This window comes from Micromys minutus (genome assembly GCF_963924665.1).
Source record: "Micromys minutus genome assembly, chromosome: 18".
Classification (NCBI taxonomy): Eukaryota; Metazoa; Chordata; class Mammalia; order Rodentia; family Muridae; genus Micromys; species Micromys minutus.
In genome coordinates this window covers 38,315,432-38,342,504 of record NC_137953.1, presented here as the reverse complement: position 1 = coordinate 38,342,504, position 27,073 = coordinate 38,315,432, and the positions used below count along the sequence as shown (strand labels likewise).

Here is a 27,073-nt window from a genome sequence, read left to right as displayed (position 1 = left end):
AAACTTCCCAAACCTAAAAAAAGTGATGCCCATGAACATACAAGAAGCATACAGAACTCCAAATGAAATAGAGCACAAAAGAAACTCTTCCTGTCACATAATTATCAAAACACCGAATGACAGAACAAAGAAATAATATTAAGGGCAGTATGTGAAAAAGGTCAAGAAATATATAAAGGCAGACCTCTCAGAATTACACAAGACTTCTCAACAGAGGCACTAAATGCCAGAAGATTCTGGGAAGATGTCATACAGACCATAAGAGAACACAAATGTCAATCCAGGCTAATATACCCAGCCAAACTCTCAAGTAGCATAGATGGAGAAACCAAGATATTCCATGACAAAAATCAATTTTACACAATATCTTTCCACAAATGCAGCCCAACGATGGTTAAAAGATGAAAAAATTCAAGACAAGGAGGGAAACTAAACAACAGAAAAAAAACAAGTAATCTTTCTTTTACTAGCCTAAAAGAAGACAGACACAAAAACATAATTTCACTTGTGAAAGCAAAAATAAAAGGAAGCAACAATCACTTTTCCTTAATATTTCTTAACCTCAATAGACTCAATTCCCCAATAAAATGACCTAAACTAAGAGACTATAATATAAACAGGACCAAGAATTTTACTGCATACAGAAAATATGCCTCACTGAAAAAGACAGGCACTACTTCAGGGTAAAAGAATGAAAAACACCGTTCGCGCGCCCATCTCTGCAAAAGGTGTTTTTTTTTTTCCACCCCGGTGGCTGAGTTGCTTCCACCATGGCGGAGATGGCAGAGCTTTGCGAGCTGTACGAGGAAAGCAACGAGCTGCAGATGGACGTGCTGCCCGGCGAGGGAGATATGGAGGTAGGCCGCGGGGCCCCGGAGGAGGGCCCCATGGAGGAGGAGGCGCGGACCTGGAAGGCGAGTTTGATGATTGGGAGGACGACTAAGAGGAGCGCTGGAGCGGCGTGATGCACAGGGTGTCCGCCGCGCTGGAGGAAGCCGACAAGGTGTTCCTGAGAACGGCGCGAGCCGATGATGCCCTGGATGGCGGGGTTCAGGCGCGGTGCGAGAAGAGCCCTTTTATCAAAGAGCTGTTTTCGCTGATGGTTGTCAATCAACTGACCGAAGAGCTCAGTTGTGATGAGATCATTGATCGAGAGTAAAGGCTGACGAAAGAGGAGGAAACTACCTGAGAGGGAGAGATTCAACACTCTGCTATTTTGGGGTTCATTCCAAATAGTTCTGTGCAAAAAAAATAAAAACAGTTGGTTTTTGTTTCTCGGAATAGAAGACAGGACAGTGAATGACCGTGCGTTGTGGAAAGGAAGAAGTGTTAAACCTGAGGATCGCGAGGAGAAAATTACTCCTTGTTTGGTCTCACAGAGGCTCAGCAAAAACCTGAGGTTCAAACTGTTGATCAAGATGATTTTCCTTACGTTGGAGAACTTTCTTGTGTTAAGCTTTTGAAATTGTTTTGAAAGAGTGCATTGTGACTGCCCAGTACAAGAATCTAATGAAAGAATGAGGAAAAATACGTCCACAAGATATGCTTGATTCGAACTAAAAGACTATTGAAAAAAAAAGACTTTGCAAATTCTTTTTTGTGATTTATACACATCTAGTTATCAAAAGCTAAATTTTGAGGTTTAAGATTGAGAATTCATCAACCCCAAAGGTTAAATCAAAGTAAATGTGTGAATAAATGCAGACATGTTGTCGTGTGTACTATCATCTTAAAATGTATTATAAAAGCTTCTGGAATTTTGACTGCACATGTATTTTCATGATTTATAAAGCCACTGTGATCTCTGATTAATTGTAATGATTTTCAAAGTAAAGAAAAAAAAAAACCAGGATGTCTTTTTAAGGTTTTACGTTCATGCATCGGATAAAATGTATGGGGAAGCTCAAAGACCAACTTTTGAATACCCTTTTATACTAGGGAAATTTTGCTTGCTGTTTTTTCACTTCGACAGGTGGTAAGACTGTAACTGAAGTTCATATTGTAAGAACTGTTTGCAAAAATTGTCAAGTAAAAAGAAACTCCACCTGTATCTGTATAAGGTTTATGAGCTATTATGCTGTCAAACTTGAAGGTTTTAAACCTACCCAGAAGTCCACCTGGGTGCCTGTTCACATCCTCTCTCCTTCTCTCCCTCTCCCTCTGCCTCTTTCTCCCCCTCCCCCTTCTAATTATGCCTGTTAATCTTTATGCACCAGCATTGGTGACAATAAATTTTCTTGTTCTGTGTTAAAAAAAAAAAGAATGAAAATCAATTTTCAAAGCATACGGTCTCAAGAAACAAACTGGAGGAGCCATTCTAATACCAAATAAAATGGACTTCCAACCAAAAAGGTTAATTAAAGGCACCTCACTCATCAAAGAAAAAATACAATAAGATGAACTCTCAATTTTGAACATCTATACTTCAAATACAAGGGCACTAACATTCATAAAGAAATTTTACTAAAGCTTAAATCATTCATTGAACCACACACAATAATAGTGGGAGACTTCAACATCCTACTCTCATCAGTGACAGAACAGGGAAACAGAAATTGAACAGAGACACAGTAAAACTAGAAAATTTATGAACCAAGCAGATTTAACAGAAACCTATAGAACATTTCATCCTAAAACAAACAAAAATAAGATCTTCTTCTTAGAATCTCATAGTATCTTCTCCAAAACTGACAATATAACTGGTCGCAAAATAGGCTTCAACAGATACAAGAAAATTTAAATAATCCAATGCTTCCTATCAGCTCACCATTGACTAACTCTGTTCTTCAATAACAAGAAAAAAAAACCATCAAGGGCACATACAAATACAAGCTGAAGAATTCTCTACTCAATGAATCTTGGTCAAGAAAGAAATTTTTTTTAAAAAATTAGAAACATTTTAGAATTTAATGAAAATGAAGTCACAACATACCAAAATATATGGGACACAATAAAACAGTGCTAAGAGGAAAGCTTATAGCTCTGAGTGCCTCCAAAAGATATTAGAGAAAGCATACACTAATAGCTTGTCAGCATATCTGAAATCTTTAGAACAAAAAGAAGCAAAACAAAACAAAACAGAAACAAAAACAAGAGGGGTAGAAGTTAGGAAATAATCCAACTTAGTGCTAAAATCAATCAAGTAGGACAAAAAATGAAATATACAAAGAACCAACAAAACCAGGAGCTGGTTCTTTTTTAAAAAAAAAAATCAACAGTTTAGATAAACTCTTAGCCAGACCAATAAGACACCACAGATATAGTGTCCAAATTAACAAACTCTGAAATGAAAAAGGAAAAAAAAAAACAACATAAACAAATAAAATTCAAAAAATCAGCAGATCCTACTTCAAAAGCTTATACTCGACTAAATTCAAAAATCTGGAGGAAATGGACAATTTTCTAGACAGCTAACTGGTAGCAATGTTAATTCAGGATCCAATAAAACATCTATGGAGTCCCATCACTCCAAAAAAACAGATGCAGCCATTAAAATCTCTCCACCCCCACCCCTTAAAGAAAAAGGAACAAAACAGGACAAGATGGATTTAGTGCAGAAATCTATCAGACTTTCAAAAAAGACATAATACCAATACTCTTCAAACAATTCCACAAAATTTAAACAGAAAGAACACTACCTGATTCATTCTAAGAACCCCCATTATGCTTATGCCTTAATCATACAAGCTCCCCAAAAAAAGAGAATTTCATATAAATATCTCTTATGAACATCAATGCAAAAATACTCAATAAAATTTTCACGAAACAAATCTAAGAACTCTTTAAAATGATCATACAGGTGGAAGAAGTAGGAATCACACCAGGTATGTAGTGTTGGTTCTATATATGGAAATCTATCACAGTAATCCACTATATAAACAAATTCAAAGAAAAAAACTGCATGATTTTCTCATTAAATACTGAGGAAGCATTTGACAACATTCAACATCCCTTCCTGTTAAAAGTAGTGTAAAGAACAGAAATTCAAAGCCCATACCTGAGCATAGTAAAAGCAATATACAGCAAACCAGCAGTCAACATCAAACTAAATGGTAAAAACTTAAAGCAATCCCACTAAATTTAAGGACGAGATATGGCTGCAAACTCTCCCCCTACCTATTCAATATAATACTAGAAATCCTGGCTAGAGCAATTAGGCCGCAAAAGGAAGTCAACAGGATACAAGTCAGAAAAGAAGAAGTCAAGCTCTCACTATTTGGAGATGATATAATAGCATATTTAAGTAACCCCAAAAATTTCACCATAGAAATCTATACAGCTGATAAACAACTTCAGCAAAAACAGCTGGATACAAAATTAACATAAACAAATCATTTACCTTCTTCTACTCAAATGGTAAGCATGCTGAGAAAGAAATTGGGGAAAAGACACCCTTCACAATAGTCACAAACAATATGAATTAGCTTGGTGTGACACTAAGAAAGTGAAATATCTGTATGACAAACATTTCAAATCTCTGAAGAAGGAAATTGAAAAAGATCTCAGAAGATGGAGGGATATTCCATGCTCATGTATTGGAAGGCTCAACATTATAAAAATGGCCACCTTAATAAAAGAAACCTACAGATTCAATAAAATCCACATCAAAAATCAAAATCAATTTTTTATAAAGTTTGAAAGAGTAATTTACAAAATCATTTGGAATAACAAAAAACCTGGGATAATGAAAACTGTGCTCAACAATAAAAGAAATTCTGGGAGAATCACCATCCCTGACTTCAAGCAATAGTACAGATCAAGTGTGATTAAAAAAATAAAAATCACATGGTATTGGTGAAGAGATAGGCAGGTAGATTAATGGAACATAATTAAAGATCCGAAAATGAACCCACACACTTATGGTCATTTGATCTTTGACAAAGGAGCTAAAAACATTTCATGGAAAAAGGACAGCCTCTTCCTCAAATGGTGTTGGTACAACTGGCAGTCAGCAGGTACACTGAAACTATGAGAAGAGAAAGTAGAAAAGAGCTTAGAACACACAAACACAGGAGAAAATTTCCTAAACAGAACATCAGCAGCTTATGCTCTAAGTTCAAGAATCGACAAATTGAACCTCATGAAATTGCAAAGCATTTGTAAGACTAGGGACACTGTCAAAAAGACAAAAATGAAGTCAACAGATTAGGAAAAGATCTTTACCAATCTTACATCTGATAGAGAGCTAATATCCAATATATACAAAGAACTCAAAAAATTAGACTCCAGAGAATCAAACAATCCAATTTAAAAATAGGGTACAAAGCTAAATAAAGAATTCTCAACTGAAAAATACCAAATGGCCAAGAAGCCCCTAAGGAAATGCTCAACATTCGTAGTTATCAGGGAAATGCAAATCAAAACAACTCTGAAACTCCACACAAGTCAAAATGTCTAAAATCAAAAACTTGGATGACAGCAGATGTTGGTGAGGATATAGAGAAAGAGGAACACTTCTCCATTGTTTGTGGGGTTGTAAGCTGGTACAACCACTCTGGCACCCACATTTATAAAAGAAATCCTAATATATGTCAAAGCATATATTACACCACACATATTTAGTGGGAGACTTCAACACCCACTCTCATCATTGGACAGATCGTGAAGGCAGAAAATGTACAGCAAAACTAGCAGACATTATGAACCAATTGGAATTAACAGACATCTACCAGACATTTCATCTAAAAACAAAAAATATACTTACTTCTCACCTCCTCCAAAATTGACCATATAATTAGTCACAAAACAAGCCTCAACAGATACAAGAAGATTGAAATACTCCCATGTGTCTTATCAGATTATCGTAGACTAAGACTTGTCTTTAATAACAACAAAAACAACAAAAAGTCCACATACACATGGAAGCTGAACAATGCTCTGCTCAATAATAACATGGTCAAGGAAGAATTGAAAAAAAAGCAAGGATTTTTTAGTATTTACTGAAAATGACAGCACGACATACTCAAATTCATGGGAGGAAATGAAAGCAGTACTAAGAGAAAAACTTATAACTCTGAGTACCTTCAAAAAGAAACTGGAGAGAACTTGAACAAGCAACTTGACAGCACAACAGAAAAATCTAGAACAAAAAGAAGCAGATATACCCTAGAAGAGTAGAAGGCAGGAAATAATCAAACTCAGAGAAGAAATCAAACAAATACAGACAAAAATAATTATACAAAGATTCAACAAAACAAGGAGCTGGTTCTTTGAGAAAAATCTACAAGACCGATAAACACTTAGCCAGACTAGCTAGAAGGCACTGAGAGTATCCAAATTAACAAAATCAGAAATGAAAGAGAAGACATAACAACAGAAACTGAGGAAATTCAAAAAATCATCAGTTCCTACTACAAAACTGAAAAATCTAAAGGAAATGGATAAATTTCTAGACAGATACAAGATGACAAAGTTAAATAAGGATCAGATAAACCATCTAAACAGTCCCATAACACCTAAAGAAGTAGAAGCAATCATCAAAAGCCTCCCACAGGACCAGATGATTTAGTGGAAAATTCTATCAGACTTTCATAGAAGAACTAATACCTATACTCTGCAAACTATTCCACAAAATAAAACCGGAAGGAACAATGAACAACTCTTTCTTCAAAGCCACATATATACTCATATCTAACCCGCACAAAGGTACTACAAAAAAGAAAACTCCATACCAATTTCTCTCATAAACATTGATTCAAATATACTCAATAAAATTCTTCAAACCGAATCCAAGAACACATCAAAACAGTCATCCAAGTTAATAAAGTAAGCTTTATCTCAGCAATACAAGGATGGTTCTATATAAGAAAATCCATCAATGTAATCCACCATACAAACAAACTCAAAGAAAAAACAACATGATAGTCTCACTAGATGTTGACAAAGCATTTGAAAAAATTCAATACCAATTCATTTTAAATGTCTTGGAAGAATCAGGAATCCAAGGCCCATATCTAAACACACTAAAAGAAATATATAGCAAACCAGTAGCCAATATCAAACTAATTGGAGAGAATCTTGAAGCAATTCCATTAAAATCAGGGACTATACAAGGCTGACTACTGTCTACCTACATATTCAATGTAGTACTGAAAATTCAGAGCAATTAGACAACAAAAAGAAGTCAAAGGGACTCACATTGGAAAGGAAAAAGACAAAATATTACTATTTGCAGATGATATGATAGTATTCTTAAGTGACCCCAAAAATTCCACAAGAGAACTTTTACAACTAATAAAAAAACTTTGACAAAATAACTTGATATAATATTAACTCAAACAAATCACCTTCCTTTCTCTAATAAAAGGATAAACAGGCTGAAAAAGAAATAAGAAAATCGACACCCTTCACAATAGTCACAAAGAATATAAAATACGTTGGGGTGACTTTAACCAAGCAAGTGAAGAATATGTATTTAAAAAAAAACTTCAAGACTCTGAAAAAGGAAACTGAAGAAAATCTCAGAGGATGGAAAGATATCCCATGCTCATGGATTGGAAGGATCAACACTGTAAAAAAGGCCATTTTGCCAATAGCAATCTACAGATTCAGTGGAATGCCCATCAAAATTTCAACTCAATTTTTCACAGACTTGAAAAGAGAAATTTGCAAATTCATCTAAAATAACAAAAAAAAAAAAAAAACTGGAATAGCAAAATATATTCTCAAGAATAGAAACACTTCTGGGGGAATATCCATCCCTGAACTCAAGCTATATTACAAAGCAATTATGATTTTCTTTATAAAAAAAACTGCATGGTGGTACAGAGAAAAGCAGGTAGAGCAATGGAACAGAATTGAGTACCCAGAAATGAACTCAAACGCCTATAGTCACTTGATCTTTGACAAGGGAGCTAAAAACATTCGATGAAAAAGAGAAAAGTATCTTTAACCATAGTAGTATTTGCTTTCATCCTAAGTGACTCACATTGTTTAATTTTTAGGGTAAAGGGACACTTGGAGTGTTAGGGTAGACAAAGTATCCAAGGTTGCCCACCCTCTATTAAAAGAGAAGAAATCTGGACCAACTAATCTGAATAGAAGATCGAGAAATGAGCCCTCACATATATGGTCACTTGATTTTTGACAAAGGAGCTGTAAACATTCAATGGAAAAAGTACAGTCTCTTCAACAAATGGTGTTGGTCCAACTGGCACTCAGCATGCAGAAGAATGAAAATAGACCCTTTTTTATCTTCTTGTACAAAGCTCAAGTGCAAGTGGATCAAAGATCTCCACATTAAACCACATACACTGAAACTACTAGAAGAGAAAATAAGGAAAACCTAAGAACACGTAGGCACAGGAGAAAATTTTCTGAAGAGAACACCAATGGCTCATGCTCTAAGGTCAAATATTGACAAATGAAACTTAATGAGATTGCAAAGTTTCTGTAAGGCTAAGGACACTGTCAAGAAAACAAAATGGCAGGCAACAGATTGGGAAAAGATCTTTACCAACTGCACATCTGATAGAGGCCTAATATCCAATGTATACAAAGAACTCAAAAAGTTAGAAACCAAAGAATTAAACAACCCTATTTAAAAACAGGGTACAGAGCTAAACAAAAAGTTCTCAACTGAGGAATATCGAATGGCTGAGAAGCATCTAAGGAAGTGCTCAACATCATTAGTCATCAGAGAAATGCAAATCAAAACAACACTGAAATTCCACCTCACAACAACTAGAATGGCTAATATCAAAAATTCAGATGACAGCAGATGCTGGTGAGGATGTGAAAAAAGAGGAACACTTCTCCACTGTTGGTGAGGTTGTAAACTGTTACAACCACTCTGGAAATCAGTCTGGCAGTTCCTTAGGTAATTGGACATAGTACTGCCTGAAGACCCAGTTATTCCACTTCTGGGCATATACCCCAGAGAAGCTCTAACATACAACAAAGACACATTCATCACAATGTTCATAGCAGCTCTATTTATAATAGCCAGAAGCTGGAAAGAACCCAGATGTCCTTCAGTAGATGAATGGATACCAAAAATCGTGGTATATTTACACAATGGAGTACTACTCAGCTATCAGAAACAATGACTTTATGAAATTTTTAAGAAAATGGATGCATCTAGAGAATATCATCCTGAGTGAGATAACCCAGTCACAAAAGAACAGACATAATATGCAGTCACTCTGCTGTTCCTGGTGGCAGATCAATCTTATCACTTTCATTTGCTTTCTAACTTTCTAAATCTCTTATTTAGAAAAATTACAACTGTATCATTCCTAGTACTCTACAAACAATCTAGTCTCATACAGATGAAAAAATTATCTGATATCTTATTCACTATAATCCACTTTGAAATTTCAGGTGAAAACTGAACTTTACCCAAAAAAAAAAAAAAAAAAAAAAAAAAAAAAAAAAAAAAAAAGAACAAACACTGTGAAACTGGAATAGATCCCAACATCTGACATGTTCAGATAAATGAACATGCCCATCTGCTTAATTGCCTTTCTACTGCAAATAAAAGGAGATACCTGAGTTTCAGATGCTCAAGTCTCCTGAGTGTTGACTCTTACAGCTGCCCTTTGTTCAAACCCACTACCAGTCATGATCAGTCAGTCATACATTTTCTTACTTTGTGCTTAATACTGGAGACTGCTTGTAGTCTAAACAATAAATAAACCACTACTGTTTACTCACCACTTCACTATATATATCTACATATCTATATATCTTTATCTATATCTATATATCTATATGTGGATATAGATATATAGATATATAAATATATTTTCACTTAATTAGAAACACAGTGGATTCTTGTTATTTCTGGCTCTGAGTTTCACTTTTATAAACTATTAGATAATATGTAATTTTTCACACCTATGTCTTGATATCAAATGACTGGTGAAAATTAAAAGATGAAATACGAACTAACTTTTTTGACTAGATTATAGTATCATTATATTAACTGTGATGACAAGTAAGAGAGTTGAACATAAAATATATTTGAGCTATAAGCTAAGAATAAGATCAAATTCCACTCTAATTTTAAACTTGGTGTGTAGAAACAATGTTTTCATGTTTTAGATTCCTCTTGTAAGAGTCATGAAGATAGATCTTGTGTCAAATATTTAAATTCATATGAATAAGTTGCCCAAAGAAAGCTATCTGAATTGTACAATAAAAAAATCAATGTCTTTAGCAGCTCTAATATGCACAGCTCTGTTAATGACATGTTGAACAGATTTGTTTAAACAAAAGCAGAATGTCAGTAACTTGATAATATACCACATTTTTTCTTCACATGTTTTTTTTTTACATGGTTCATTGTGTGATAAAGCTTTTCTCTAATTCTAAACAGGAAAAGAAATGTTTAAATATATTTTCTACAAGATAAAAGTAATATACAAATGGTTTTGAAACTTTTAGAAAATGGAAAACATGAGTTACAAGAAAAAAAATGAGATATCTCTACCAGTACATAGACTCAATAGGGATAGTAGAACCTTCAAGAAGAAAATAAATCTGTAATAATTGGGGGTGAGAAATTTTTATCTCCCAAGGAAGAACTTTTTCATAATAGAATCAGTGGACTAGACAAGATATTAAATGATATCACAAAGAATTGACTTAGAAATTAAATAGAAAATTAGATCTTTTATGCTGCCTACTTTGGATATAAAGATCAGTAAGTTGAAACAAATATATTGAGACAAACCTCTAGTAACCCCGAGACTGGGTTGATCTCTATGAAATGTATAGAACAAGATGGGGTATAATATAATTCTACCAGTTATACTTTTAGAAGAAAAATTTGTGACTAGCTTTTGAAAATTATATAAGAAAAAATAAACAGGGAATGAACAAATTTGACTGTGAAGTCATAAATCTCTGCTATGAAATTATATCTGGTAACATGAAAAAGTGGTTTTGCCAACTCAGTACCACATAATCACCAGGTAACCAGGACTGAGATTGTTCATCCTAACCTCTCTTTGCTTCATACTGTTAGATTTGTCTGTTAGGTGTTCCAATATGGTGTTCCAACAGTAATGACAGTAATGTGGGTTTCTGTTTCTGCTGCTGATGCTGTTACAGGACTAATCCTCTTTGACTAACTATGAGACACATTCCAATTACCAATGGAAAAGGAAAAGAATTTTTAATACAACACAGTTACAAACAATGACAACATGTAAAGCAAAGTGTTTGATTTAAGAAATTATAATAATTTTAATATAGTGCTGAATGCAACCATTTAAAATTTTTCCCTATACATGGCTTTGGAACTAGGAGAATTTCTGTTAGAACTATATAAGTTACAAATTCCTTGCAAAAGTATTAATGCTGTGAATAAGATTGATGAGTGAGCTATCTTAACAGTGGCCTAAGGGTGTTCATACCAAGAACAAGATAAAAACTTAGGAGTAAAGCAATCAGAATGGGAAGAATGTAATTCAAGAAAAATGGCAATACAACTCAGATAAGTATGACAGAGTGACAGTGAAAAAAAATGCTATTAAACTCATGGCCCCAACTCTACCTGTCTTCTGACTGCACCCTGGCTCAAGTTCTAAGGTCAAAGATTAACAAATGGGACTTAATGAGATTGTAAAGTTTCTGTAAGGCTAAGGACACTGTCAAGAAAACAAAATGGCAGCCAACAGAATGGGAAAAGATTTTTACCAACTCCACATCAGATAGAGGCCTATTATCTAAGGTATACAAAGAACTCAAAAAGCTAGACACCAGAGAATCAAATAACCCTATTAAAAAATGGGGTACAGAGCTAAACAAAACGTTCTCAGTTGAGGAATATCGAATGGCTGAGAAATATCTGAGGAAGTGCTCTACATCCTTAGCCATCAGGGAAATGCAAATCAAAACAACCTTGAGATTCCACCTCACACCAGTCAGATTGGCCAAGATCCAAAACTCAGAAGACAACAGATGCTGGCCAGGTTGCAGAGAAAGAGGAACCCTTCCCCACTGTTGGTGGGGTTGCAAACTAATACAAGCACTCTGGAAATCAGTCTGGCGATACCTCAGAAAATTGGACATAATACTACCTGAAGACCCAGCTATTCCACTTCTGGGCATATACCCCAGAGACACCTTAGTACACAACAGAGATATATGCACCACAATGTTCATAGCAGCTCTATTTATAATAGCCAGAAGCTGGAAAGAACCCAAATGTCCTTCAGTAGATGAATGAATACAAAAATTGTGGTACATTTACACAATGGAGTACTACTCAGCCATCAGAAACAATGACTTAACCAAATTCTTAAGAAAATGGTTGCATCTAGAGAATATCTTCCTGAGTGAGATAACCCAGTCACAAAAGAACAGACATAATATGCAGTCACTGATAGTGGGATGCTAACCCCAGAGGCTCGGACTGCCCCAGAAACAACTCACAGACTGTGTGAAGTTCAAGAAAAAAACAAAACAAAACAAAACAAAACAAATAAAACGTCATGCTCAATCCTTACACACAAGATAACGTTTACTAATTCCAGGTTACATCCTGTTTTACATGTACTTTTTGCTCACTGTAACTAGTAAGACTTTAATGCAGAGTATCAAACCTTAAAAAAAAAAAAGGAAAAAAAAAGCCAAGCACTGACACAATTGTATTTGTATACATTTATGCAAAAATGTTTAAAATTTTTTTTCTTTTATCTTTGTTTTTTAAAATAAAGTTTAAAAAAATAAAAATAAATATACAAAATCTACAAAGATTTACAAATTTAAAAAAAAAAGAAATTTTCTCTGGTGCTTACGTCTTCTAAGCTCTTCCCCACTTTCTCTTCTATTAGTTCCAGTGTACCTGGTTCAATGTTGAGGTCTTTGATCCACTTGCACTTGAGCTTTGTACAAGAAGATAAGAATGGATCAACTTGCATTTTTCTGCATGCTGAAGGTCAGCTGAATCACATCATTTGTTGAAGATGCTGTCCTTTTTCCATTGAATGTTTTTAGCTCCTTTGTCAAAGATCAAGTGATCATAAGAGTGTAGGTTCATTTCTGGGTCTTCAATTCTGTGTTCCATTGATCTACTTGCCTATCTCTGTACCAATACCATGCAGATTTTATCACAATTGATCTCAAATACACATTGAGGTCAGGGATGGTGATTCCCCAAGAAGTTCTTTTATTGTTGAAAATAGTTTTCTATATCCTTGTTTTTTGTTATTCCAAATGAATTTGCAAATTGTTCTTTATAACTCTATGAAGAATTGGCTTGGAACTTTGGTGGGGATTGTATTGAATCTATAGATTGCATTTAGCACGATGATCATTTTTACTATGTTGATGTTTCTGATCCATGATCATGGGAGATCCTTCCATCTTCTGAGATCTTCTTCAACATCCTTCTTTGAAGACTTGAAGTTCTTGTTATATACATATATACATATATATTTCACTTGCTCGGTTGGGGGTCACACTAAGATATTTTATATTATTTGTGACTATTGTGAAGGGTGTCAATTTCTTTATTTTTTTCTTTGAGTAGAAAAAGACTACTGTTTTGTACTATTTCATCCTAAAACAAAAGAATATACCTTCTTCTCAGCACCTCATGGTACCTACTCCAAAATTGACTGTATAGTTGGTCACAAAACAGGCCTTGACAGATACAAAATGACTGAAATAATTACATGAATTCTTTCAGATTACAGTTAACTAAGGCTGGTCTTTAATAATTACAAAAACATCAAAAAGCTCACATACACGTAGAAATTCAACAATGCTCTACTTATTTATAACTTGATCAAGGAAGAAATAAAGAAATAAATACTTTTTTGGAATTTAATGAAAATGAAGGCACAACATATCCAAACTTATAAGATACAATGAAAGCAGTGCTAAGAGAAAAACTCATAGCTCCGAGTGCCTCCAAAAGAAACTAGAGAGAGCATACACTAACAGCTTGACATCACACCTGGAAGTAAGCTTTCTAAGTGCTAAAAAAAAATTGTTAGTTATTTGATTCCCCACTGAAGATTTTATTGTTTAAAAAAATAAAGCATTTGGTATTCAAAATGATGGCATACTTCCTTATATCTTAACAAAACAGACTTTGAATAATATCCTGGATGCTGAAAAACAATTGCAGACATTCTTTGCAAAGCCTTTTCTGATGTCATCATTCTAGGCAGACATGAGCAGCATCTAACACAGCTATGGGAAGTAGGTAACAGAGCAGCAAAGCCAAAAAGAAATACCTAGAAGTATTTATACATATCACAATCCTGAATCAAAGATATCTCTCCATAATAAAAGTCAACTGCATTTTTGTAGTTTCAGTATACAAGATTTCTAGCTGTTTGGTTAAGTTTATTTCTAAGTATTTTATTATTGTTGATCAAATTGTAGATAGATTTTTTTATTTGCTTTATAGGTAATGTATTATTTGTATAAATAGCCACTACTGATGTTTGTTTGTTCGACTTAATAATTATTTCTAACATTTTAGTGTTCCACCATGTAATTAACAAGTAGAGATAATTTTGCTTCATTTTCATGGGGAAGCTACTCTTACCCACTTTCACTGTGTGTGAGTTTACATTTTTAAAAAATATTCTCTGATTTCTCTTATGGTTTTTCCTTGGAACACTGGTGATATAATTTGTTTGTTTGTTTTTAAAACACAAAAATATATTCATATACTTTTATGCAAAAATGCTTTTAACATCTGTACATTTGTCTTTGTTTTTTTAAATAAAGTTGTTCAATTAAAAGATAAATAAATAAAACACAAAAGAGATACTTATACTCTGGATTAAAAAATTAATTTTGTCTAATTGCCCACTCTACACAAAGTGATCTAGAGATTCAATATCATTCATATCAAAATCTCAATAGAATTTTCACAGAAATAGCGGTACAGTTCTGCAATCCTTTCATTTAGAAGCTAATCCAGGATTGTAAGTTCTCAGTGAGTCTGGGTTTCAGAATAAGATCAGGTCACAAAATGAAAAAGAAAACATGAAAGAGAAGAAGTGAAAAGGAAAAGCAATCCCAAATAATATTAGCCAGAACAAAATAGAAAATATCATACTTTGTAATGTCAAGGCTTTATTACAAAGTAATCAAAGAAATGATATTAACAAACAGTGGTCAACAAATTAAACTATACATTCCAGAAGTTTACTCACAATTTATAGTAAATACACTTTTGACTACAAAAAAATTGGATTAAACAAAGATTAATCTTTTTAGTAAATGATGCTATAAAGCTTTGTATCCACTAAAAATGAGTGAGATTGTAAGTCATGCATAAAATTGATGGGAGACAAATATTAAAAATTAAGGTCATATATGTTTTACAACATATGACATGGGAGATATCATATCAAAACTAAAGGCAGCAAAAATTTTAAAAAGCAAATGGTACTACATTATGTAGAACCTTTCCCATTAGCAAAGGGAATAGCCACCTATGTGAATGGGAAAAATTATTTGCAAATCAGATAAGTGTAAGTAACTAACATCTAAAATGTACAATCAAAACTGAAAATAAACAAAATATTTAAATATACATTCTTCAAAGAAGATACACAGACAGCCATGGATCATATGAAAAGGTGCTCATGGCTCCTGATTATCGTAGAAATGTAAATCAAAATTTCAGTAAGTTTTCATCTGTTAAATTGGCTATTTTTTAAGAACAATAAAGTGTTAGTAGGGTATAGAGAAAAGTATTTCCATAGAATTCTGATAAAATGTAAATGCCATGATACTGATGAAGAATATCAGAGGGGTTGCTCAAGAACTTAAAAACATATATACAAGTACACTGTGATCAAGCAATATCTTTTCTAAATAGATATCAATAAAAAGATCTCAGGTGTTGTGACCAAATTGCAACACCAGCACTAGATCTCTGATTTATTTTTGAAGAACTGTTATAGTAAAGAATTAGGAAAAAAGCCCAATGGGGGGGAGGCATGTCTGTGCACTCAAAGGCACATACACAGTCCTACAAAGAGGGAAACAAGAAAGATCACTTTTGAGGACATCTGTTAAACAATATATACAAGACAAAGAAAGGCAAATATTGTATGATCTTCAGAGCCTTTCAATAGTAGACCCAACTCTAATAATAAAATGTGTCGCGCCCACGTCCGCCAGCCGAAACAGGCATGCAACAACAACAAGATTCTTCTGCGGACAACCTTTATTGTACAGCACTCTGAGCCGGGGACTTCCTGAGCAGGAAACTTCTCTCTGAGCAAGGGATCTCTCTAGGTGCTTGCCTGGTGGGATCTTCCTGGACAGGCGATCTCCCACATGCTTGCCGAGTCTCTCTCTCTCATCTCTCTCTCACCGGGTCTCTCCCCACGTGCGATCTCCCTTACCGGGTCCCTCCCCACCTGCGATATCCCTGCCATCCCTCCACGTGGGGTCTCCCGCAATCTCTCCACTATCTCCCACGTGGGAGAGAAATGCACTGCTTATAAATGCCTAAGAGACTTGTGTTGCTACCTGATTGGTGCATCCTCCAGTAGCTCAATCGCGTGCCCCGAGATTGGGCTGTGACTTATGTGGTTGCCAAGCAACACGAGGGAAAAGGTTTTTGTAGGCTGAACAATGGGCGGGAAGCTGGCGCCATCTATTGGCGCCAACGGCTTCCTACAAAGATGAATGTTAATTTTGGGAGCATATAAAAAAAAAGAAGGTAAAATATTTTAGCCAAAGGACACAAAGACTTACAAGTACTAGAAGACAAGTACCAGAAGGTTACTACACAGTTTGCTAAAAATAGGCTTCAAGTATTCTTGCAATTTAAGTATTTTTGCTGCAAAAAGAAGGTAAGTATCTGATGTGGTGAACATGCTGTCTAGATTGGGTGTGATAATAATTTCACAATGGATGTCCATACACACACACACACACATGCACACACACACACACACACACACACACACACACACATACACACACACACACATGCAACATTAACAGGCATACATTAATTAACTGAAAACTTATATTAATTAAGAAAAATTACATGTATGTTATTCAATAATTTGTTATACAAAAATTTGAAATTTTTGTAATAATAATCCTTGGCCATAATGATTAATAATGAAAGTGGCGTTAGTTCAAAGTTGAATGGTTGGGCACGTGTACTGAAATATACATGAAGAAGCATGTTTGAGATAAGGCTGCATGGCACCTGCATTAGTTTTGAGTCTGGCAAATTCTTTCATGATAGTTATCAATTTAGCTGTCTATAGGAATGCTTCCTTGGGGCTGGAGAGGCAGCTCCACTACTAAGAGCTTTGTTTCTTTTACAAAGAATCTGAGTTCAGTTCCCAGCATCCATGTCAGGCTGGTCAAAACTATGTGTAACTCCAGCTTCACAGCATCTAATGCCCTCTTCTGGACCCATGTGTGCATACCCATACAGAAACAAACACACATAAACAAATACACATACATAATTAAAAACAAAATACTTCCCTCTCCTTTTCTAGATATATGGCCTCACTGTGCAGCACTTGCTGGCCTGAAACATGTTGTATGTAGCCCAAGTGGACTGTTGACTCATAGAGATCTACCTACCTCTACCTCTTAAGAGCTGGGATTAAGGGCATGTACTACTATGCCCTAAATAATTTATTAAAAGGAAAAGACAAGGAAAAAAACTCTTTCTTCACAAACTCTTTATTTGCTTTTTACTTTTTTTCATTTACTATTTTCTTTGGTTTAAGGTTGACATGAGTGATTCTATTTTGACTTTGATAATTTTCACATTTCCTTTTCAAAAGAAAAATAAATCATTAAAATTAATACTTTAAAACATCTGAATTCTATAAATACTGGCCAACACCCATCTATTAAGCAGTTGTAGATACATAAGTAGGTAGATAGGTAGGTAGGTAGATAGATAGATAGATAGATAGATAGATAGATAGATAGATAGATAGGTAGGTAGGTAGGTAGGTAGGTAGGTAGGTAGGTAGATAGATAGATAGATAGATAGATAGATAGACCCTGCACTTTAATTTTTATGACAACCATCCATTTTAGAATACCTTATTTATGGTGGACACATTTACAGAACCATGCAAGTCATTTATGAAGAGAGAGTAAGAGCAGCACTTTTAAGAATCACCTAACACAGAAACTACTTTCCAAACATGCAAATATGGAGTAAAAGGTTAAAGCTACCAAACATGAGTTGAGAAGCAGACTTCACCCCTCAAAGGGAGATAGTGAAAGAAGCCTTGGAGCAGGAAGAAAATAAAAACCAGCAGTACTGGAGGATGGATGGGGGGATAGGTAGATTTGGGGATGGGAAGAACTTACATTATGAAGTCCTTAGCTGAATAGTGATCAAGAGGACTGGTTTTACTCACTTCTGGAATAATGGTTGGGTTTCTGTACCACAGCCTGAGGAAGATCTATCACCAAAGTAGCTTCCTTGCTTTCTCCATCACAAACTAGAGCTAACGAGTCTTATCACAGACCCAACTTCCTATCCCCTCCTGCTTCCCTAACTCGTTATCTTCCTCCCTTTCTCTCTCTGGTCTTCCTTAACTTCCCTTTGTCCTTCCTCCCATTCTATCTTCCTTCTCTTCCTCCTTCCTTTCATGAAATATCAGTAGATACACCTTACTTTTAAAAAATAAAATGATTTTAAGGTGAAGGTAGAGACCAGCAAGATGGTTTCAGTGGTAAAGGGAGCCAGTCATTAGAAACCTTGTGGTGGAAACTGACCCCTGCGAGCTGTCTTCTCCCCTCCACATGCTATGGCACATAGACAAACTTGTGTCACCCACACTTGGATATGTAAATTTAATTAATATTTAAAGTAAAAAGTAAATTGCAATGATTAAATGCACTGAACAAGGCAGACTCTAACTTTAGTTAGTATTCTGTGCACCTGAACAAGCTATTTCTACCCATGCCCTTTTCTTGGACAAATGATCTATGCAAGCTTTGGAAATGAAGACAGTATGTAGCCACAGCGGTAAGCACAGAAGCCCTGTTTTAATTCTCACAGTTGCAGAGCACCTGCATTGGCATTTTAAAGGTTTGTTGCTATTTCTGAACTAGAAATCAGGTTAATCCCACTTTGCTCTCCCTGAAAAACTTGTCTCAATACATTTTTCATGCAATAACTGTTAATAGAGTACTGTTAATAACAACAATAACTGCTAACTGTGGCATTTTGAAATTCTTAAAATCATACACACATATATCAAATACAATAAAAACCACAGGCAAGTTGGTTTTCATCTAATGATTGTCATATATCATTTCAGCCTTTGTGGATAAATTCTTCTGTTGTGTCCCTAGATGCTAGCAGGAGAGGGTGAGGTTGGGCAGGACAGAGATTCATGTAGCGAAAAGGGCACAATATTGGGTTTGTATATGATTGCTGTCCTCAAGAAACTTACAAAAGTTTTCTGTTTATAGCTTGAGAGGCTAAGCAACCCATCTCTTTATACATTGGGAAGTATTTGGAAGTTCTCTTTTAAGCTGTAGAGATGCAAGCAGTATGCTTTCTCCCAAGTAGCCATATGCCCCAACATTTTTTGCCAACATAGACTTAAATATTGTCTCTTTGTTCTTCCTTTCTGAGCAAGCTGGTAGTCATCAGTCCAGGCTTTCCTTTCTTCCCCAACTCCCCCCTTCTTTGATCTTACCCCTTTTCTCAAATATCTATAAAACAGAAACCCAATGTTTCTGATAAGAAAGGGAAGGTTCCTAGCGAGCCCCCTCTCTGTGGAATAAAAATCTTTCCAGTTTATGGCTGGTTTACTAGAACATTAAAGTCACCTCTGTCTCCAAAACAGCAGGTTTTAGATTTATCAGAACACCTGGGTTCCAGGGACATTATGGCAAGTATCTTTCTCTGCACCATTGCCTTTAACTCAGTCTTCAACAGTGCCTCTCTTCGGCCATAAAGAGCTAACCTGACAGAGCCTATAGCTTTCCAGACCAGTCAGAAATTAAGATAACATGGTTTTCATGTTAGAAAAGTTGTCCCATTTTAATTTTTAAATTGCTGTTGACCATTTAACTGAGTGTTCTCTGCAGCTAGACCTGACCCATAGACCTCTATTCTGCTTCTAGCAGTAGGAAAGAGTGAAGTGGAGTCTGTTCTTCTTTCTTTTACTTGTTCAAATGCACCAGTCCCTTTGAAGGCAGCATAAAGAAGGAGGAACCATAAGTCTTATCTGTCATGGCTATTCCGTAACTGCAATAAGCAGTATAATGACCCCAAAGATGACATCCTTCTAATTTGTGACACATGTGACTATATCCCCAGACATGATGAAAAACATTTGATGGAGTGCTGAAATGTAGAACTGTACAATGGAAAAATTACTCTGGACCTTGGACATGAGCCTAATATTATCCAAAGTATTTTTAAAAGTGGGGAGCGGCAGAAGGGCCAGCATCCAAACGGAAATTGACAATTGAATCAAAGGTTAGAATAATGCCATTGCTAGCTGCCGACTAAATTAAGAAGTGGAAGCAGCTTGTGGAAGCCAGAATGGGGAAGCAAAGGGATTTTCTGCACAGACCTCCAAGGAGCACAGCTCTACCAGCAACCTGACTTTGAAAGCGATATACTATAATAAATTGGAGATACCTTATGCTGCCAAGATCTCTGTTACCTTATTGCAAGTGCCAAGGAAAACTAAGGCACTTACTTCCTGTGGGTTACATAATGGATTCGCCAGAACCCCGCAGTGAGGCTCTTAGTCCAGGGGCTTTCATAAAAGCAGAGTTTCTCAAGCATGGGCAGTTTGCCACTGCCAAAGAAGCATTTTCTTTTATTAGTTTATGAAGACATTCAAGGTAATCATGACTTGGATAAAGCTTCTAATATCAAGTGGATCCATTCCAACCTGCTGCTGAAACTACTATAATGCTCAGGAAACCCCAAAGGGGGGGGGGAGATCTGGTCAAAGACTCCAGGGCTACTGAGATTAAAAACCCTCAACTGAAACAGGAAATACATCCTTTAGCTTCTTATAAATTTCCCTCCTTTTCATCACAATGCTCCATTAAAATCTGTCACCAAATAACCTGAACCTAGTTTAGGATGTAGTTTAATTGGTAGACCGTACCAATATAGTATGCATTTAAGATTTAAGAAGTCCTGTACTCAAACCCAGCACTGTGTAAAACTTGGCATGGTGGAACACACGCACACATGCATAATCCTAGAATTTAGGACATAAAGGCATCAGGAGGATCAGAAATAAGCTAAACTTGGTTAGCTTCTACTGTGGATACCTGGAGAGTAAAGCGTTAACCCACATTCCCAAAAAATAGGAGTTCAGAATTCTCTCTCTCTCTCTCTCTCTCTCTCTCTCTCTCTCTCTCTCTCTCTCTCTCTCTCTCCCTCTCTCTCTCTCTCTCTCTCTCTCTCTCTCTCTCTCTCTCTCTCTCTCTGTGTGTGTGTGTGTGTGTGTGTATGCCTCTCTCTACCTCTGTCAGTCTCTTTCTCTGACAGAGTGTGTCTGTATGTGTGTGTGTGTGTGTGTCTCACCCTATTTCTCTCTCTCACCCTTTTTCTTGAGGTTTATGCTAAAATTAGGTCTTCATGGGACTGGAGAGATGGCTCAATGGTTAAGAGCACCTATTGCACTTACAGAGGACCAGAATTTAGTACCCAAATCATCAGGGAACTCCCAACTATCTATAACTCTAACTCAAAGAGATCTGACATTCTCTTCCACCTTCTACAAGCACATTTATGCACGCATAGACATACACAGACATACACAGACACAAACACACATACACAGACAAATAAATAAATATAAAATAAACGTTTCTTAAGATTTTTGTTCCCTATTTTAGAATTTGGAGTTCTGGATATCATTACATTATTATAATATGTGTTATATTTTGGAAACATTCTATGGTCTCAACTCTTTGCAGTTTATAAAACACTGCTTGTCCCCAAAAAAATGATGAATGTAGAAGTGAATATGCCACCAGCTGATCTTCACAGTGCCATGAGCAGGTGTCAGGGTTCCACACTACATCCATTACAGGCAGCTGAGGACCCTCTCACTTCAAGATTCACCAAACTATTAAGACATCACCTCTCTTTGGATATCATACTCCAAAAATAAGGCAGTGCTTCTCAAGCAGGGAACTCTTTGCCGAGAAATATTTGGCAGTGTTTATCTAAAAACAGTTTGGCTTTTTATAATTTGACCAAGTAGAAGTTGTCTCCATGAGATCAGAATTTCAAAAAGATTTTAATCCAATGAGAGAAAAAGGAGTTTCAGTAAGTCAATAGTCTATTGAAAGGATAACTGAAAAGTGTGGGGAGAAAAAGAATAGGTAACCTACCAATAAGAAGTGAGCTGAACACAGATCTGGGCATCAAGCCCCTTGGTTGAGATGAAGGACACTGCCTAAGCTGCACCCAAAAGGTAAGTGAAAATTGAGAAAACCTTCCATCCGTGCAAGCCCTCATAAGCTTCAAGTGGTGTTGAAGTTTGGTGAGAAAGAGCACTTCCTCCAGTGCATGAATCAGGGGTAAAAAAGGATCAGATATGTCATCTGTATGATTCCAAGGATAGCAGCCAGGCACCATCTTAAGAAAGAAGCCATTGTTAGCTATATGTGGCATCACATACCAATAACTGTAGAACTTGGAAGGTAGAAACAGAAAAAGCATGAGTTCAAGGTTATCCTTGGCTCTGTAGTGAATAATGAGGCTAGCCTGTGCTAAGTAAGAAACTCAAGAGGAAGAGGATGTCCTACTGTCAAGAACTAAACTATCCTGAAGCCTTAAAACAAGATACAACCACAGATCAGGGGCTTCAATTTAGCTTTTGGCATTCCCCTGCCGAATAAGTGAAGGCCTAGGATGGCAGCTGTAGTGGGCAGAACCATAGGCCAATAAGCCAAACTGCAGGTGGTACAAAGCTTGGCTCAGGTGAGAAACTGCATAGAAACATAAGTCCGTTGTCTATGTCTGTGGGAAGGTCTCATTATCTGTGAACGAACTGGAATTTGGTATCGCTGATGCTGAGAAAAGGAGGTGAATTCATCCCTGGGACCTCCTATGTACCATTCACAGGTACAAATACTGAAAATGTAGAAAACCAATTAGTGTGCTGAATATTCATGGCTGCATCTATGTCCAACATGACTAAATACCCAGGAGGTCTTGAAAAGTGATGACAGGCCCTCCACTTGCACAAATCTTATTTCACACATGCCCAGCACCCTTTGAAGATACTCTAGGCTACAATGTTTATCCACTCAGGGAAGATGAAAGGTTCCAGTCCATTTACTGCAATGCCAAGTGTGGCCAGCAGAGGCTCCCAGTACGTGGGAAGATGACTCTGACCCACATTGAATTTGCATTTGAGGCTTGATCAGGAGAAAGAGTCTATACAAGCTCAGCTCATCAATCCTCACACATATAGCTGATACTGTTCATTTTCTAAGGACCCAGGAAGAAAACACTCTGACTTATCACCCTTTGCTTTCTGACCTTTGCTTCCGTTTCTTATGAACTTTAGAAGCATTTTCACTGTATTGAATTGGGAGAAATGTGCTTCCACTTTCTCACTCATGGAACAGTGCTCTGATACTCTTTATACATCTATTGGCACCTGTCTTCTCAGAAAGTTCCTTCTTCTCTTTTGCTTCATCGACTTTTTTCTACATTGTTTAAATGCACATATATTTTCCCTTTATTATAATTATCTAAAACTTTTTACTCATTGTTGGAATGTTTTCTCCTCTCTTGCTTTTTTTTTTCTTCCCACTACCATAGCAATTCATTTCCACTCTTCTTCTCTTTGTTTCTTTTCCTTGACCTTGCTCTTGGTTTCTGCCTCTACTCTCTTTCATTTATATTTCTCATAAATAATTCATTTGTAAATAATTTATACCTTATAGCACATTTTGCAACAGTGTTTGCATTTTCTGTGTTTGTAACCAGTAATGCAAGGGAACTTTAATCTATTTTACATTTATTTCTATATCTTGTATGGTTGGATGTTGCTGTTCTTTCTTTCTCTTCTCTTATACTGTCCTTGAATTAAGACCTCAGGATTCAGTTGCTCAATATAAAAATTCACAATAAACTTAAGCTAGCTCCAAAACAGCAGATGACTCAGTCACAACGCAGAAACCTGAGAAACATGGAAAGGTAACACTGTGTTACTGCTCTGAAAAATTATAACTCCTGAACTGCCGAACTCACAAGCGTGGAAATAAGTAAATTACCACATGAATATTTGAGCTTTTACTGTTAAAACAAAAAATCTAATGGATCACTTTAAAGAGGATATAAACAAGAATGTAAGATTAGTCCACCACAGATCAAGGAGACACTTAAAGTCAAAAAGAAAAATTGTATGACTAGTCAGGGGCTGCAGTGAGGAAATTGCCCAAATCATGCAGTGCTGAGCCTTATATCCCTTTGTCTTTTTTGTACCAAAAAAAAAAACAAACAAACAAACAAAAAACAAAAAAGCATCCACACATCCTAGTTGTCATTCTTTAGTCAGCAAAAATCAGAACTAGAAGCCAAAAAAAAAGGCCAGTACATTCAAAGACTTTGATCAAACTATGGATTCTTTTTGATGGACTAGGTCATTGTTCCTCATTTTGACAAGTGCTGGGGCCTATGTGCTAGGTTTGAAGGTCAGAATATTGCTTCCAAGAAGGTATTAGTTGAGCTAAGGTCAGGGGGCCTATTACAAACTTTATTCAATTCGGGACCCAGAATTGGCAATATAGAGGGAAATCTCATCAAAATGGCATGAAATTGTCATCAGCGTAGAAGGAAAACATCTCTAAGGAAGTTAAAATTTAATGAAAAACTCAACAAAACAGAAAAGCAAAGTTAAAACACTCACAAATAGACTTTTTAGAGCAGAAAGAAAAAGAGGAATGAAGGGAAGGTTGGTTAAACTTTCGGACACAAGGGCCAGAACCTAGAACTAAGACAAATGATAATGGAACAGGAAACCTCTTTAATGAAATTCTACCAGAGAACATTTCAATTCTGGGGAAGGAAAAGACCTCCAAACATAACGAGGGTTTAGGACCCCAAATATGCATGACCAGGGAAGAACTTCTCCAGTACATAGTATAGACAAACATGATGACTGTATTAGTCAAGTTTCTCTACCAAAACAAAACTGATATGGGAGAGAGGGGGAGAGAATTTATTGGAATGGCTTACAGGCTGGGTAGTACAGCTTTAGTCTAGCAACAACTGTCTACCACAAGAAAGCCCAAAACTCCAGTCCATGATACTGGATGCCTCAGATGGTCTTTAAAATATGCTACAAGACCAGAGAAATAGATTCTGATACAAGTGAACTAACGGACTTGCCAGCTAAAGCCAGGGCAAGCACACAATGAGAACGTGCTCTTTTGCTCCATGTTCTTCCTATTGGCTGCCTGCAGAAGCATGGCCCAGATTTCTAGTGGATCTTCTCACCTCAACAGATCTGTATTAAACGTGGGTCTTCCAACTTCAAATGGTGTAATTTGGAAAAATCCCTCAGCTGCTTCAGTTGTAGGTGACTCCAAAAATAGTCAAGTTTACAACCAAGAATATTCATCATAGTGAGCTACCAGGATCATAATGATCTACCAGGATCCAATGGATGGTTACATTCCATTATTCACACAGATAGATGGTCACAAAACAGTCACCAGGATTATAACTCTGGAACAGATAGAGAGAAAGAGGAAAGTGATTGGGGGTAGAAAGGAGTAAAAGAAAGTGGGAGATAGAGTAATCAGGTTATATCGTATACACATATAAAATTATCAAATAATAAAATCAAAATAAAGAAATAAAGCAAATTAAGACTATGCAATGTCAGGAGAAAATGACAATTCATCTACAAAGGCAGGCATAAAAAGTAACAGTAGAATTCTTATCAGTATTGTTAAAAGTAACTCAATTTAAAGTGACCTTAATAGAAGACATGGAGCTCTGAAACTTCTCAAGGAAAAAGACAAGAAAAAAAAAAAAAAAAAAAAAAAAAAACCATCTTCCAGGCGGCTGCCAAAGATGGCAGAGGGGCAGGCTCTAATACTGGATGGTCAAGGCCATCTTCTGGGCCGCCTGGCGGCTATTGTGGCCAAGCAGGCACTGCTGGGCCGGAAGGTGGTGGTTGTACGCAGTGAGGGCATCAATATTTCTGGAAATTTCTACAGAAACAAGTTAAAGTTTCTTTCTTTAAAGGCCTTTCTCAGAAAAAGGATGGACACTGGCCCCTCTAGAGGTCCCTACCACTTCTGAACCCTGAGCCACAGTTGTTGGCGCCCTGAGCGAGGCATGCTGCCCTACAAGACCAAGAGAGGCCAGGCAGCCCTGGAACGCCTCAAGGTGTTGGATGGGATCCTTCCACCCTATGACGAGAAAAAGCAGATGGTGATCCCTGATGCCCTCAAGGTTGTACGTCTAAAGCCTACCAGAAAGGTTGCTTACCTGGGCCGTCTGGCTAATGAGGTCAGGTGGAAGAACCAGGCAGTAATCGCCACTCTGGAGGAGAAACAGAAGGAAAAGGCCAAGATAAAGAGGTAGCAGAGAATTTAAATAGAAACCAAATACAAATATGAAAAGCTAAGTCCAAACCCATTCCTTGACATCCCAAAAATTACCTCAATGGCTTTATAAACTTAGGTGCTTCGCTTCTTAGTTTATTCAGTCTATGTGGAAGGCTCTAGGACTGCCCTTGTGCATAGACCATTATTCTATTGTTATGGCTCCTTTTTGTAGAAATAAACTCTGTAGTTGCTTCAAAGTATTTCACTTAATAAATCAGATATTTTATTATTTTTCAAAGATAAACATAATGATTCTATTTTAAAAGATAGTACTTTGAAGGTCTGAAAAATATTGGGATGGGTCAGGCTCTAAGATCAAATATTGACAAATGAGACCTCATAAAATTGAAAAGCTCTGTAAGGCAAAGGACAATGTCGATGGGACAAAACAGCAACCTACATATTGAAAAAAAACTTTACCAATCCTACGTCTGATAGAGGGCTAATACCCAATATATACAATGAACTCAAAAAGGTAGACTCTCGAGAATCAAATAATTCTATTAAAAATGAGGTACAGAGCTAAACA

General features: G+C 36.2%; 2 pseudogenes across 2 annotated transcripts; both read left to right on the top strand.

Annotated features, from left to right (window-relative positions):
* Window positions 1-770: 770 nt before the first annotated feature.
* On the top strand, window positions 771-1,159 carry LOC308432190 (EP300-interacting inhibitor of differentiation 1-like; annotated as a pseudogene). The gene has a single exon. The product of its transcript is annotated as an EP300-interacting inhibitor of differentiation 1-like (transcript).
* A 24,846-nt stretch (window positions 1,160-26,005) lies between these two features.
* LOC308432626 (large ribosomal subunit protein uL13-like) lies at window positions 26,006-26,521 on the top strand (annotated as a pseudogene). The gene has a single exon. The product of its transcript is annotated as a large ribosomal subunit protein uL13-like (transcript).
* Window positions 26,522-27,073: the final 552 nt, after the last annotated feature.